A 14,684-nucleotide genomic window follows, 5' to 3' on the forward strand; every position below is an offset into this window, starting at 1 on the left:
TCTTCACTTTTGAGTTAACCACAAGTTTATCAAGATGTAATGAACAACAGCGATTGGCAGGGTGAGGAAAACAAGGTGGTTTAATTTTTATTTTTTAACACTTGGGGGAAGTGTGATTGAAAAAAATGTTTTTAAATCGTGTTTTTGGTCATACAATACTCTCTCTCAGTCCCCCTACCAGCAATGTGAGTATAACAACACTGGGCTACTTTGTAGGGGAGGGAGAGAGAATATGGCTCTAAGAATGTGGAGTGTATTTGCATCAGCAGAGTAATTTTAAAAAAGTTTACAAAGTCATGAAAAATACATGGGAAAAAACCTGAGTTAGAAAGAGCTAAAACCCTTGTCTTCCTGCTGCTGCCTAATCACAGCTGCTCTACAATTCTGGATTGCTCTATGGGCAACAGTCACTTCTCCAACTGGGAAGACCCAAAACAAAGTTCAAATTCAACCAGAAAATCTCTTCTGGGTGTGCCACTATACTACCACTGTTTCCTTAAGTATAAATCATAGCTGTGACTTTATTCATTTGCTAAGAGCATCTCTACACCAGTGATATATTTCCACTGTTGTAAGTGGCCACTCTCAGAAGTTTGCAGCTCCTTTAGATTACGTCATCAACCTCCTGCATGTCTCCTACACCTTCCCCCAGTTATCCTGTCCTAAAAAACCCTCCCACAACCTGGATATCCTGGTGCTTCTGAAATGTCACAGGATTTCAGTCGAAGTTGTGCTACAAAGCACCCAATAGAGGGCGATGTCCCATTCTTTTCCTATCTAACATTGTCCCATTATTCATTAATTTATTTATTACATTTCTATACTGCCTATTAGCCAGAACTCTCTGGACAGTTCACAAAACAAAATATAAAACCATAAAATGCAATGGCAGAGGAAAACAAAATATAAAAACGGAATACTCCCCCCCAAATTAAAAAATAGGGTAGAAGCCAGTAGGAATGCAAAAAAATTAAAATCTGAGGGGCCAAAAAGCCCAGGAAAATGAAAATACTACAACATAGGTACCAGGCAAGTATTTCGGGGGGAGGCACTCAACCACTAGGGTGCCACACTGAAAAGGCCACTCCTTCATAATCATTTACCTCACCTCATCCAGCTGGGGCACCCAGAGAAGGGTCTCAGACCTTATGGATTTCCACACCAGGCTGCCTGTATGTTCATCCTATGGATTCTGGGGAAGGCCTGCTCTGTGTGGTTCCACCAGCAGAAGTGTGGAAGACAGGGACCTGGAACAAGGCCGTCTCATTAGGCGGTGGTGCCTAGATTTTGGGAATTCTCTTCCCTTGAATCCCGTACAAGTCTACAAAAAAGTAATATTTGATTCACACGTAACTACAATTCAGACTCTGGGGACAGATCTACACCAAGCAGGATATGACACATTGAAAACGGTTTGAAAACTGTATCTGGAGTGTGTGTATCTCAACAGTTGTCACTACTGTTATAACCCATTTTAAAGCAGTAGTGTAGATCCTGCCTGGGTTGAATCGAGGTTGTTATTGATTCATCAGATGTCATCGTTATGTACAAACAGGTAGATTTATAAACTGCCCAGAGAGTTTGGTCTATTGGGTGGTATAGAAATATAGTAAATAAAATGAAATAACCCCTGCACTATGGTTTAACTGTGGGCTGTTACCCATTAACAACTCACAATTCACAACCCAAAAAGAAACCATGAGTTCTCTTCCTCGGTTGCTTGTGATTCACAGCCCATTGTTAAACGATAGTGCAGGTTTTGCATGTAATGGCAGCCTGTGATTCAACAACATGCTCTGAGTTGTTGTTAAATGCAAACCAGTCTCATTGAATTCACTGGAGCTCACTTCCAGATAAGTGTGCATAGGATTGCAATCTAAGCACATTGAGGCATTACCTGGCGTAACCTTGTTTTGACAAGCTTCTTATGAAAATGTCCCCTGTACTGACCTGCCTCTATGTTAACATGAGCTGATGTTCTTTTTAATTGTTGATGTTACTGTTATCATTGTACTGCAGTTGTTGTGCTATTTGTTTTATAATTGTTGGTGCCCCTTGCCATCACAAGAGGTAACCAGAGGCACCACAAGCCAACTAAAAGAGGGCCCGTATGGGTGGCATGTGTTGCCACCCTCACATCACAGTGAGGCTACATACGGGATTCATGGGAGTGAGGCAGGAAACAAGGAGGAACGGAACATGTAAGAAAGGAAGGGACACACCTGCAACTGAGGGGAAACATCCTCCACCACTTGCACCTCAGCGGAAGGGAAATGGGTCAGGAATCAACATGGCTTCCGTAAAGGTAAGTCTTGCCCCACTAACCTGTTAGAGTTCTTTGAGATTATCAATAATGTGTAGGGCTCCATCACACCTATTTTTTCCCCTCTGGTTTTTCTCCACATTTTTTACCTCCGTTTCATAAGCGGGTCGAGGGCTCTATCACACACAGTCCCTTTCATGTGGGTTTTCGTTTGTTTGTTTGCTCTTCACCCTGCCCCTTCTCCTTTGCCCTGCCCTCCCCTTTCATCATCAAGACTCCATTAGCACACACCCCCAACATAGGAAAAAGGAAGAGGGGAAAATAATCCAGACTTTCCCCACACCAAAATAAAATGCAATCAGGGTAGTGGTAGAAGGGGTGAGATGAGTGCAGGACAGGGACAATGTCATGTGAGTACCGTGCTGCAAATCCACATACCAGGAATGGTGAGTGTGCGATAAATCACTGGTGTGATAGAGCTCGTAGACAGGAGTGATCTGGTAAACATAGTTTACTTGGACTTTCAAAAGTCCCTCACCCCTGAGCAAACTTTGCAGTCATGGAATAAGAGGAGAGGTCTTCTTATGGATCAGAAGCTGGTGAAAGAACAGAAAACACAGAATAGAAATAAATGGTAAATTCTCCCATTGGAGGGATGTAAACAATGGGATCCCACACGTACTGTATCTGTACTGGGACCAATGCTTTTTAACCTATTCTCAAACTTTTAAATGGGTAACATAGGGTGACCATATGAAAAGGAGGACAGGACTCCTGTATCATTAACAGTTGTATTGAAAAGGGAATTTCTGCAGGTGTCATTTGTATATATGGAGAACCTGGTGAAATTTCCTCTTCATCTCAACAGTTAAAGCTGCAGGAGCCCTGCCCTCTTTTGAATCTGGTCACTCTAGTATAGCTCCTGCAGCTTTAACTGTGGTGATGAAGAGGGGATTTCACCAGGTTCTCCATATATACAAATGACACCTGCTGAAATTCCCTTTGCTATGCAACTGTTAAAGATACAGGAGCCCTGTCCTCCTTTCCAGATGGTCACCCTAGGTAAGAAGCCCAGTTCGCTGGTGCTGCAGTTTTATCTGGTAGAGTGAATGATTAGAGGTCTTGGGGCTGAAACAATCTCAACTTATTCATAAATGATCTTTAATTAGGAGTGAATAGTGAAGTATTCTGATGACACCCAATTATGTAGGATGGAAAAACAAAAATGGGCTGTGAAGAACTCCAAAAGTCTCTCTCCAAACAAGAATAACAGGCACCAAAAGGGCAAATGCAACCAAGTATAAAGTATGTATGCTGGAAGGGAAAATCCCAACTTCAAATATAAGCTAATGAGATTTGAGTTAGCAATGACTGACCAAGAAAGAGATCTTGGGAGTTGTGGTTTGTAGTTTGATGAAAATGTCAAGTCAGTGTGGGTTTTTTTTTAAAAAAAAGCAATATAATGATTGAATGCATTTTAAAATTATTGGATAAATAATTTAATTAGGGTGACCACATGAAAAGGAAGACAGGGCTCCTGTATCTTTAACAGTTGTATTGAAAAGGGAATTTCAGCAGGTGTCATTTATATATATGGAGAACCTGGTGAAATTCCCTCTTCATCACAACAGCAGAGGTGCCCTGCCCTCTTTTAAATCTGGTCACTCTAATTTAATCCCCCCTTTTTTTTCATTAGTTTTTACAAATGCAGTAAATCTTTCTGGTCACTGCCATTTTAGCAAGATGGTTAAAGGCAGTGATCAGAAATTTAAAAACAAGCAAACACCTCAGTTGCTTATAGCACCAAAATAATCATTAGTTTAAGTGATATTTCATATATATATATGGAAAAACATTTTTAGCACTAATAAAAAGATTTTTAAAACGGGTTTATAAAATGGCGTATACCACAACAGTGATAATTAATAATGAATTTGTGCTGAGGTTCAAATAGCTGCTTTGTAACACCCTCTTCGTCTTCCCAGTTAATAAATGGTTTTACTTTTCCTTGCCTGCCCACTAGTGGTCTCTGCTGGGAGTGCAACAACTCCAAGCCCTCTCATAGACAAAAAGGCCTATCATTTATGTAGGCCCTGCCACCCCCACCACACTCAAAGATGAACTGGGAAGACCCCTTTGTCTGTTTCCCCTCTCCTTGTTTATGTCATTAAAAGTCTGGTATCAGCAGTTTAAATCCCATCAAAGGCTATCTCCAGTGTAAGCAGGGAGCTTGTCAGAGTCACAAAGTTGGCCACTTTCATAAGACCTAGCAGACTCCCATTCCTGTTCTCTGGGCCATCTTGTGACCTGAACCAAGAGGAATCCTGCTGCAGCGGGCTTTTCTGCAGCTTTAACTGTTGTGATGAAGAGGGAATTTCACCAGGTGCTGCATGCGTACACATGACACCTGCTGAAATGGCATTTTCTATGCAACTGCTAGAGATATAGGAGACTAGTCCTCCTTTTCATATGGTCACCCTTCCACAGCCCACGGGAAAGCCAGGACTTACTTCTGAGTAGATGTTGTTGTAAGTTCACATCACACTTACTTGGGAGTAAGCTCCATTGAACACAATGGGACTTACTTCTGAATAGACACATGGTGGTCGGATCTTACCCTCTTCTCCCCCTGTTCAAAGTCCTTCCTCCCTTCCTCGGTAGGTTCATAGTGCAATGCCAGTTTTACACGCTGCCGATTTCATGCCATTAGGGGTTTATACTAGTTTATCTGTGTTGTATTTTAAAATGGAATAAGGGCGGGGGGGACGGACTACAGGAAGCCTCCTGTTTGAGCACAGCGTCCTTAAATTGACCAGGAAACTTCCATTAGTGGCCAGAAATAGGGATGTTGTTTAGAGAACACCAGTGCTTCTTAGGAACTCGGTTGCCTGTGCATGAGGCAATACTCTATACCAGACACGCAACTTTCAGTTCTCTTTTTTTGCCAGATTGTGTTTTTTTAAACCATTCTGAGGTTCGTCCTTGATGCAAAGCCCATTCTCTCGTTACTGGTTTGAGCGGGGAAAGACAGAAGGTGGTAGAAGGAGACTGAAGGAGCTTGTCCTTGGAAGAAACAACGTGCCTGACGCATCACCTGGCAGAACCCAAGGTACCCGTCCACATTTGCAATTCCTTGTGATTCTAAATATAGTTATGGAGAATCAAGACCAGGATATATTATTGTTGCCTATTATTAGTTCAGAAAAAGAAGAAAAGGATAAACATGACATGGAAGATGGGCTTTGACAGAGATGTGTTAAACCCCTGGTGTGTCTGGCCAAAGAAGATGGAGATGTATTTATTCTTTCTCTGTTACAATGTTATAACTTGGGAGTCATCCAATGGACATAATAACAGATTCAAGACAAACATAAGAAGTGACTTCTTCCTTAACACATAACTAACTTCTACAATTCACTGACACAAATTGAGGTGATAGGCAGCAGTTTACTTAGAAATACCATGCATGAGTAGGGGAGGTTTAAATCTTCCTGCCCAGCTACTTCACCACCCCCTAAACTCATCCCATCCTCCACTGGCATCAATCAAGTTTTGTATCTGGTCATGAGGGCAGGGCTCCTGCAGCTTTAACTGTTGTGATGAAGAGGGAATTCCACCAGGTGCTGCATGCATGCAAATGACACCTGCTGAAATTCCCTTTTCTATGCAACTGTTAAAGATACAGGAGCTCTGTCCTTGTTTCCATATGGTCACCCTACTTTAGTGCCTCAATAGTCTTTGCTGTTCTTTCTACCGCACCTTTTTCACCACAAACTTTAATTCCACAGCTCCTTTGATGCTCGGCTGATGGAAAATCATCTTAGGAATTTTCCTGGCAGGAAGCATTGCTCTGAAGCTGGTTGTGATTGTTGTCATCTTCTCAGGTAAAGTTCAGTTATCCAATTGGATTTAGAAATGACTTTAGATTAAGACTGACCTCCCCACAAATCCTTTTAAATGTTGTTACTATGAAGGGAAGCCACAGAAAGATTTGTTCTACTTAGTTTATTCAGCCTATCTCACCTTCCCTTCATCAAACACACAAAATGCATGCACATCTCTATCTCTCTCTTTCTCTTCCTCTTGTATTTATACCGTATTTCGTCAATTCTAAGACACACTTTCCCCCCCCCCCCCATATAGACATCTCTAAAAACGGGGTGCGTCTTAGAATCGCAGGTGTGTCTTAGGGTTTTTTTTTCTGTTGGTGGTACTGAAATTAGTGTGCATCTTACAATCGATGGCGTCTTACAATCGAAGAAATACGGGGTGACCATATGGAAAGGAGGACAGGGCTCCTGTATCTTTAACAGTTGTACAGAAAAGGGAATTTCAGCAGGTGACATTTGTAGGCATGCAGCACCTGGTGAAATTCCCTCTTCCTCACAATAGTTAAAGATGCAGGAGCTATACTAGAGTGACCAAATGCAAAAGAGGGCAAGGTCACCCTATTTATATACCACCTTTCTTCCATGGCGCAGGTGGTTCACACAGGGCAGGCACAAGACATTTTGCTGCCTGAGGTGAAGAACAAGATGGCACCTCATCCCATTCCATGTAGAAAGCCTTTCTTCAAGGCTGAAGATCTTTCAACACCAACAATGGGACACCACATCTGACGGCAGAAGGGAAGGCCACATGGCACACACTTCTCTCCTCCAACACATTGCTGCCACCTCTCAGAATCTGCTGTCTGAGGAAACTGCCTCACATTGCCTAATGGTAGGGCCGGCCCTGGGTTCTCAATTTAAGACACCCAAACTATAAAAGTAGTAAGACAAATAAGACAAAGCAATAATACAAATAACAGAAGAATTACTAAATGCTGTTGGTAATGCTGATGTCATAAGTACTTGGGCCTCTGCTTCCCCACCCTGAGGACACATGCATCATTAGGTTGCCTCTGACAAGGTGGGGGAGTGGCTGCTCCTGGTGGATTCTCTTTCTTCATGAGTTGGTGGTGTGACATTCCCATGTAGGGTTGCTGACTGAGAGGAAGCAGTGTGTTTGCACAATAATTCAAGAAACCTACATCACAACACTAGTCTCCCTATAGTTTACTGAGTAAGCTAGCAGAGCTAATAGCCTTATGACAGGAATACTTAAGTTCTCAGTGAAGCCTCTGGTGCTGGGTGGACAATTCAAAATGGGCATTTTGCCATGTTTTATGCTGTATAATTGAGGTAATTTGCAGCTGCGAAGCAGTTAACCAACGTAGGGCAGCCATGTATCCTCTTTTATGGTGGACAGTCCTCTGTTTGAAGGGCTGCCAGAGGACAGTCCTTTATTTGAAGGGTTGTCCAGTCCAAGTCCAGTTATAAAGATAAAGAGCCATCAGAAGGAAGAGCTGAGCCTGGAAGTTGCTCACCAACAGCACCTGGACACCAGACTGAACAAGGCACAGTGGTCCCCTAGTCACGGTCTTCCACAGTAGGCTGAGATGTACTGCATTTCTACTCAAATTATACTAAATATTTCTAAATTTGCATCTAATCCACCTAGAGAATATTAGTTATTGGGCAGATAAGAAATGTAACAAATAAATAAATAAAATGTATACATACAAATTAGCATATGCAAATTTAAAGCAAATCAGTGTCCTCTTATGAAGAATGGTGTCTTTTTGGGGAAATTTACAAATGTCCACCCTAGCAATAAGCCGAGGTTCACAAATACAGGACAAGCTCAGGGAAAATGGCAATCAGTACTGGAGTTTACACTAGGTGAGAATTGGCAAGGATGTGGCCAATTCTTTTCTGTAAGAACTCACGTTTTTAAAAGGAATGGTGGATGGAAAGTGACTCTAAAGCAAGGATAGGTAATTTTTGGCCCTCCAGGTATTTTGGCCTACAACTCCCATCATCCCTCACCATTGTCTATGTTGGCTAGAGCAGATTGGAGTTGTAGCACTCCTCTTGGTGCTCATAGCCTTGAATGGGATAGCACTTTCTAGTAGGTCCTTTGTAGCGTAATTTTGTTTACACATGATAGGAAATCCTGTGATATTTCAGAAGAATCCGGATATCCAGGGTGGTGGTGGTTTAGAACAGAAAAACTAGGGGAAGTTGCAGGAGACATGCAGGAAGTTGATCTCATTGTCAAAAGGACCTGCAATCTTCCGTGAGGGGCCAGTCACAAGTGTGCCCAATTTTGCTCATATGAATCAATGGCACCTAGTTAACTTCTGCAGAAATGCCCATCACCATTTCCTTTGGCTTGTGTGAATACGAAACAAGTGCCGGACTTCTTACCCTCACTGTTTTAAAGCTTCTCAGCATACTTCCAAAGAGCAGCAACTGGAAGAACTCCAGGACCCAGGTTGCCAGCAAACAATATCAATAAAACATGTACAGCAGCTAAGGACAGTTTATTTGGTAAGTTTTCGGCTTGATAATTCCACACTGGCTCTAAAAATCTTGAGCAAAAATTAAACACGTTTAATCTCCACTCATTTCAATGGGGAAGATAAGCACATGCTTGAATCTCTACCACTGAATTTAATGGGACTTCAGTGCTCTTAACTGTGCCTGGATTGTGCCTCTTGACACTGCACTGTAGCTCTACTACTGATGGAGAAAAAGAATTAAAACGTTTCTACTTTGTAAAGCAGGTGTGCAGAACTTTAGGCCTGGGGGCCGATCCACCCCTCCAGGGTTCCCCTTTTCCCTGACAACCAATCATTTGGTGGCTTCCTGCCTTTTGCTCAATTTTGCCCTATTCTGGAAAGTCAAAATGCCTTTCCTAAGGCTTAGCTACTGGGAGTAAGGGCTTTAAGCTAAAATAAAGTGGTGTGTTTGGCACCAGCCCATTGGCTGTTTTGGCCCCACCCACCACCACTAGAATGTGATGGTCAAGAGCTTCACCAAATTGGATTTGGAAAAGCTCTTGGGGTCTGAAAGAGATTCAACATTGTTTCGGGTGACCATATGGAAAGGAAGACTGGGCTCCTGTATCTTTAACAGTTGCATAGAAAAAGGAACTTCAGCAAATTCAGAAATTCCCTCTTCATCACAACAGTTAAAGCTGCAGGAGCCCTGTCTTCTTGACCAGATACAAAAGAGGGCAGAGCTCCTGCAGCTTTAACTGTTGTGATGAAGAGGGAATTTCACCAGGTCCTCCTTTTCATATAGTCACCCTATTCAACACCCTCGCTGTGGACCACAACTGAAGGGGTGTGTGGAATCAAAGATGGAAATATTTCATTCAGTAGTCCAAACGTTTGTGTTTTTTTAATGACTTTTTCAGTTGTATAAAATGGAAGTCTTTTTTTTCATCACTAGAAAACTTCTCTCAGAGTTCCTTGGTTATGACTAAATACAGATGTGAACACAGATTTATAGTGACAATTGTAAAGCAGTGGGGCTGATTTTGGAAGTTCCCTCATGGGGTTTGTCTCAAAAAATTTACCAAACATTTCATACATGTGGAGATGGGGGAGAAAGGTTCTTCAAACTTTAGAAAAGTTCAGCTGTAGATGGTACCATCTGGCTAATGGGTATGAGCCCAAAAAAGTCTATATTTGCAAACAAAATGAGGCCCAAATTAGAAAGAGATGCAACCTTTTGTGCAGAGAGTGTCAGGAATAGTTAAGGCACGGCTGTGTGGTCTTGTGCATTTTAGCTAAAATGTACAAGACCTCACGACTGTACCTAACTATTCCTGACACAAAGTAACCAATCACAGCTATATTAAAATTCTAGATTCTGCCCCCAATTTCCCCCATCTATGGTCAGCTGTCATTTTTGCCTCAGGAGAGACTAACAAAAATTGGTGTTTGATGTGAACCCAGAAATGTCCCCTCCAAGAATGTCCCAATAATTTAGTATGCCTTCAACATTCTGTAGGGCCTGAAAGTTCACAAGTCCTGGAAGCTGAAAGGCCCTAAAAACATTTTCCCCCTTTTAATTCAGAAACTTATTTTCCTAGGGAGTGTAAAGTGATACACGTTGGGACAAAAAATCCTAACTTCAAGAATAACCTGATGGGATCTGAGCTGGTGCTTACCAACCAAGAAAGAGATCTTGGGGTTGTGGTGGACAGATCAATGAAAATATCCATCCAGTGTGCAGCTGTGGTAATGAAGGCAAACTCCATGTTAGGCATTATAAAAAAAGGAACTGAGAATAAAACTGCCAGTATCATACTGTCTTTATACAAACCTATGGTGCCAAATTTGGAAAACACAAGAATGGCCATCAGATTGGAAAAAATCAACTTATATCCCCATACCAAAAAAGGGAAACACTAAAGAATGTTCAAACTATCGGACAGTGGCACTTATTTCACATGCCAGCAAGGTAATGCTCAAGATCCTGCAAGGTAGACTCCAGCAATTCATGGAGCGAGAATTGCCAGATGTACAAGCTGGGCTTAGAAAAGGCAGAGGAACTAGAGACCAAATTGCCAATATCCGCTGGATAATGGAGAAAGCCAGGGAGTTCCAGAAAAACATATATCTCTGTTTTATTGACAATTCTAAAGCCTTTGACTGTGTGGATCATAACAAACTGTGGCAAGTTCTTGGTGGTATGGGAATACCAAGTCATCTTGTCTGCCTCCTGAGGAATCTGTATAACGTAGGGGTGTGCACGGACCCCCCGCTCCGCTTCACTTGCAGATCCGCCATTTTTCGGATCGGGCCGCTCCGCCCCGCCCCCGCTCCGCCCACTTCCGCTCCGCTCCGCCCGGAGCTCCGGATCCGGATCCGGAGCTCCGTTTCCCCCCCCCCATAGGCTTGCATTGAAAGCTAAAAAATTATACAACTTTTTTTCTGTTCAAGTTAGAAACCTCATGTTTGGCACCATGACACCTCATGGGGATATACACACGCACGCCAAGTTTCAAAGCAATCCCATCATCCCCTGATTTTTGGCGAATTTTTGAAAATCGGGCACCCCACACACAACATCCCTGCGAGGTGTGTTAAAAAACACGGGGAAAAGCCCGTTCAGATGAAGAAAGAGAAGTTTCCCAGAATCCCAAGTTACCTGTTTTGCCTATGCCCTCCTCCAACTTTGGGATCATCATGACCGGGAGCTGACTCTGCCCCTCAGCCCTTTGAAAAAGGTATTTTTCCCGCCGATTTTTTAAAAACTTCTAGCCCGCGACCCGTACGATGCAGAAAGTTGAGAGTGGTCTCAAAATGACCCCCATCCACGACTCTCTGTGCACAAGAATTTTCAGAATGATAGCTTAAACCCCCCCCCAGTTATCCCCGATTCTTTCCCTCAATGCAATCCTATGGGCGAAAAGCCGAAAACGCAGTTTGAGCCGCGCGGTTGACCCGATTTTCACAAAAATATAGCCCGCGACCCGTACGATGCAGAAAGTTGAGAGTGGTCTCAAAATGACCCCCATCCACGACTCTCTGTGCACAAGAATTTTCAGAATGATAGCTTAAACCCCCCCCCCAGTTATCCCCGATTCTTTCCCTCAATGCAATCCTATGGGCGAAAAGCCGAAAACGCAGTTTGAGCCGCGCGGTTGACCCGATTTTCACAAAAATATAGCCCGCGACCCGTACGATGCAGAAAGTTGAGAGTGGTCTCAAAATGACCCCCATCCACGACTCTCTGTGCACAAGAATTTTCAGAATGATAGCTTAAACCCCCCCCAGTTATCCCCGATTCTTTCCCTCAATGCAATCCTATGGGCGAAAAGCCGAAAACGCAGTTTGAGCCGCGCGGTTGACCCGATTTTCACAAAAATATAGCCCGCGACCTGTACGATGCAGAAAGTTGAGAGTGGTCTCAAAATGACCCCCATCCACGACTCTCTGTGCACAAGAATTTTCAGAATGATAGCTTAAACCCCCCCCCCAGTTATCCCCGATTCTTTCCCTCAATGCAATCCTATGGGCGAAAAGCCGAAAACGCAGTTTGAGCCGCGCGGTTGACCCGATTTTCACAAAAATATAGCCCGTGACCCGTACGATGCAGAGAGGTGAGAGTGGTCTCAAAATGACCCCCATCCACGACTCTCTGTGCACAAGAATTTTCAGAATGATAGCTTCAAAAACAACGTAGTTATGCGCGATTATTTGCCGCAATGCAATCCTATGGCGAAATGTTTTCAAGATGGCGACCGGAGCGCTCCGCCTCAACTCGGAGCTCCGAAAAATGGCCGCTTCTCTTCGCCTTGCTTCTAGGGGGTCCGCGGTCCGCTCCTACTCCGCCTCTGGGTAAGGCGGAGCAGGCCAATCCGCTACTGCTTCTACGCTCCTAATCGGAGCGGAGCACATCCCTAGTATAACGAACAAGTAGCAACGGTAAGAACAGACCACGGAACGGTTTAAGATTGGCGTATGGCAGGGCTGTATACTCTCACCTTATCTATTCAACTTGTATGCAGAACACATCATGAGATGTGCTGGGCTTGACGAATCCAAGGCTGGAGTTAAAATCGCAGGAAGAAACATTAACAATCTCAGATATGCAGATGACACCACTTTGATGGCTGAAAGCGAGGAGGAGCTGAGGAGCCTTATGACAAAGGTGAAAGAAGAAAGTGCAAAAGCTGGGTTGCAGTTAAACCTCAAAAAAACCAAGATTATGGCAACCAGCTTGATTGATAACTGGCAAATAGAGGGAGAAAACATGGAGGCAGTGACAGACTTTTTATTTCTGGGCGCAAAGATTACTGCAGATGCTGACTGCAGCCAGGAAATCAGAAGACGTTTACTTCTTGGGAGGAGAGCAATGACAAATCTTGGTAAAATAGTTAAGAGCAGAGACACCACACTGACAACAAAGGTCCGCATAGTTAAAGCAATGGTATTCCCCGTAGTAACCTATGGCTGCGAGAGCTGGACCGTAAGGAGAGCTGAGCGAAGGAAGATAGACGCTTTTGAACTGTGGTGTTGGAGGAAAATTCTGAGAGTGCCGTGGAGTGCAAGAAGATCAAACCAGTCCATACTCCAGGAAATAAAGCCAGACTGCTCACCTGAGGGAATGGTATTAAAGGCAAAACTGAAGTACTTTGGCCACATAATGAGAAGACAGGATACCCTGGAGAAGAGGCTGATGCTAGGGAAAGTGGAAGGCAAAAGGAAGAGGGGCCGACCGAGGGCAAGATGGATGGATGATATTCTGGAGGTGACAGACTTGACCTTGGGGGAGCTAGGGGTGGCGACAGCCGACAGAAAGCTCTGGCGTGGGCTGGTCCATGAAGTCACGAAGAGTCGGAAACGACTGAACGAATAAACAACAACAACATGGTGCCACCACACTTAGAAAAAGGATATTGTAGAACTGCCTACAGTTCTAGTCACCACACTAAAAAGAGGATATTGTAGAGCTGGAAAAAATGCAGAAAAGGGCAACTAAAATGATTAAGGGGCTGGAGCATCTCCCCTATGAAGGAAGGTTACAACAGCTGGGATTATTTAGCTTGGAAAGAAGAGAGCCCTGCCCTCTTTTGTATCTGGTCAGTCTAGTATAGCTCCTGCAGCTTTAACTGTTGTGATGAAGAGGGAATTTCACCAAGTGCTGCATGGATAAAAGTGACACCTGCTTAAATTCCCTTTTCTATACAACTGTTAAAGACACAGGAGCCCTGACCTCCTTTTCATATGGTCACCCTAGTTAGAAGGGACACATGATAGAGGTGTACAAAATTATGCAGGGTATGGAGAATATGCATAGGCAGACATTTTTCTCCCTCTCTCATAGTGCTAGAAACTGGGATCATCCCATGACGCTGATTGTGTGTGTGTGTGTGTGTGTGTGGGAGAGAGATTCAAGATAGATAAAAGAAAGTACTTCTACATACAGCGCAGAGTTAAACTGTGGAACTCACTACCACAAGATGGGGTGATGGCCACCAATTTGGATGGCTGTAAAAGGGGGTTGGATAAATTCCTGGAGGAGAAGGCGATCAATGGCTACTAGTCCTGATGGCTATGTGCTACCTCCAATGCCACAGGCAGAAAACCTATACACACCAGTTTCTGGGGAACATGGGTAGGAGGGTGTTGATGTATCCATGTCCTGTTTGTGAGTCCCTGGTTGTCAGCTGGTTGGTCACTGTGTGAACAGAGTGCTGGACTAGATGGACCCTTGGCCTGATCCAGCATGGGTCTTCTTATGAGGCATTAAGTACAGAACTATTGGCTTATTTTTTGGTAGCCTTTCACTGACAGCAGGCACTTTATTTGAAGGAACGATTATGCTAATGATGTTTAAAGGTTTCCTCACAAAATAACCCCCCCCATACCGATCTGCATTTTATCAGTTGATAATCTCTCTCTTTCTCTCTCCAGCAGCCAATGTGATTCTGGATCCAGACACAGCTCATCCTAAGCTCACCATCTCTAGGGATCTGAAGGATGTGCGATGGAAAGGGCTATCGAAAGATGTGGCCAACAACCCTAAAAGATTTTACAACAACCCTTGTGTGCTGGGCCATGAGGGATTCACCTCAG

This window comes from Elgaria multicarinata, chromosome 3 (genome assembly GCF_023053635.1).
Source record: "Elgaria multicarinata webbii isolate HBS135686 ecotype San Diego chromosome 3, rElgMul1.1.pri, whole genome shotgun sequence".
Lineage (NCBI taxonomy): Eukaryota > Metazoa > Chordata > Lepidosauria > Squamata > Anguidae > Elgaria > Elgaria multicarinata.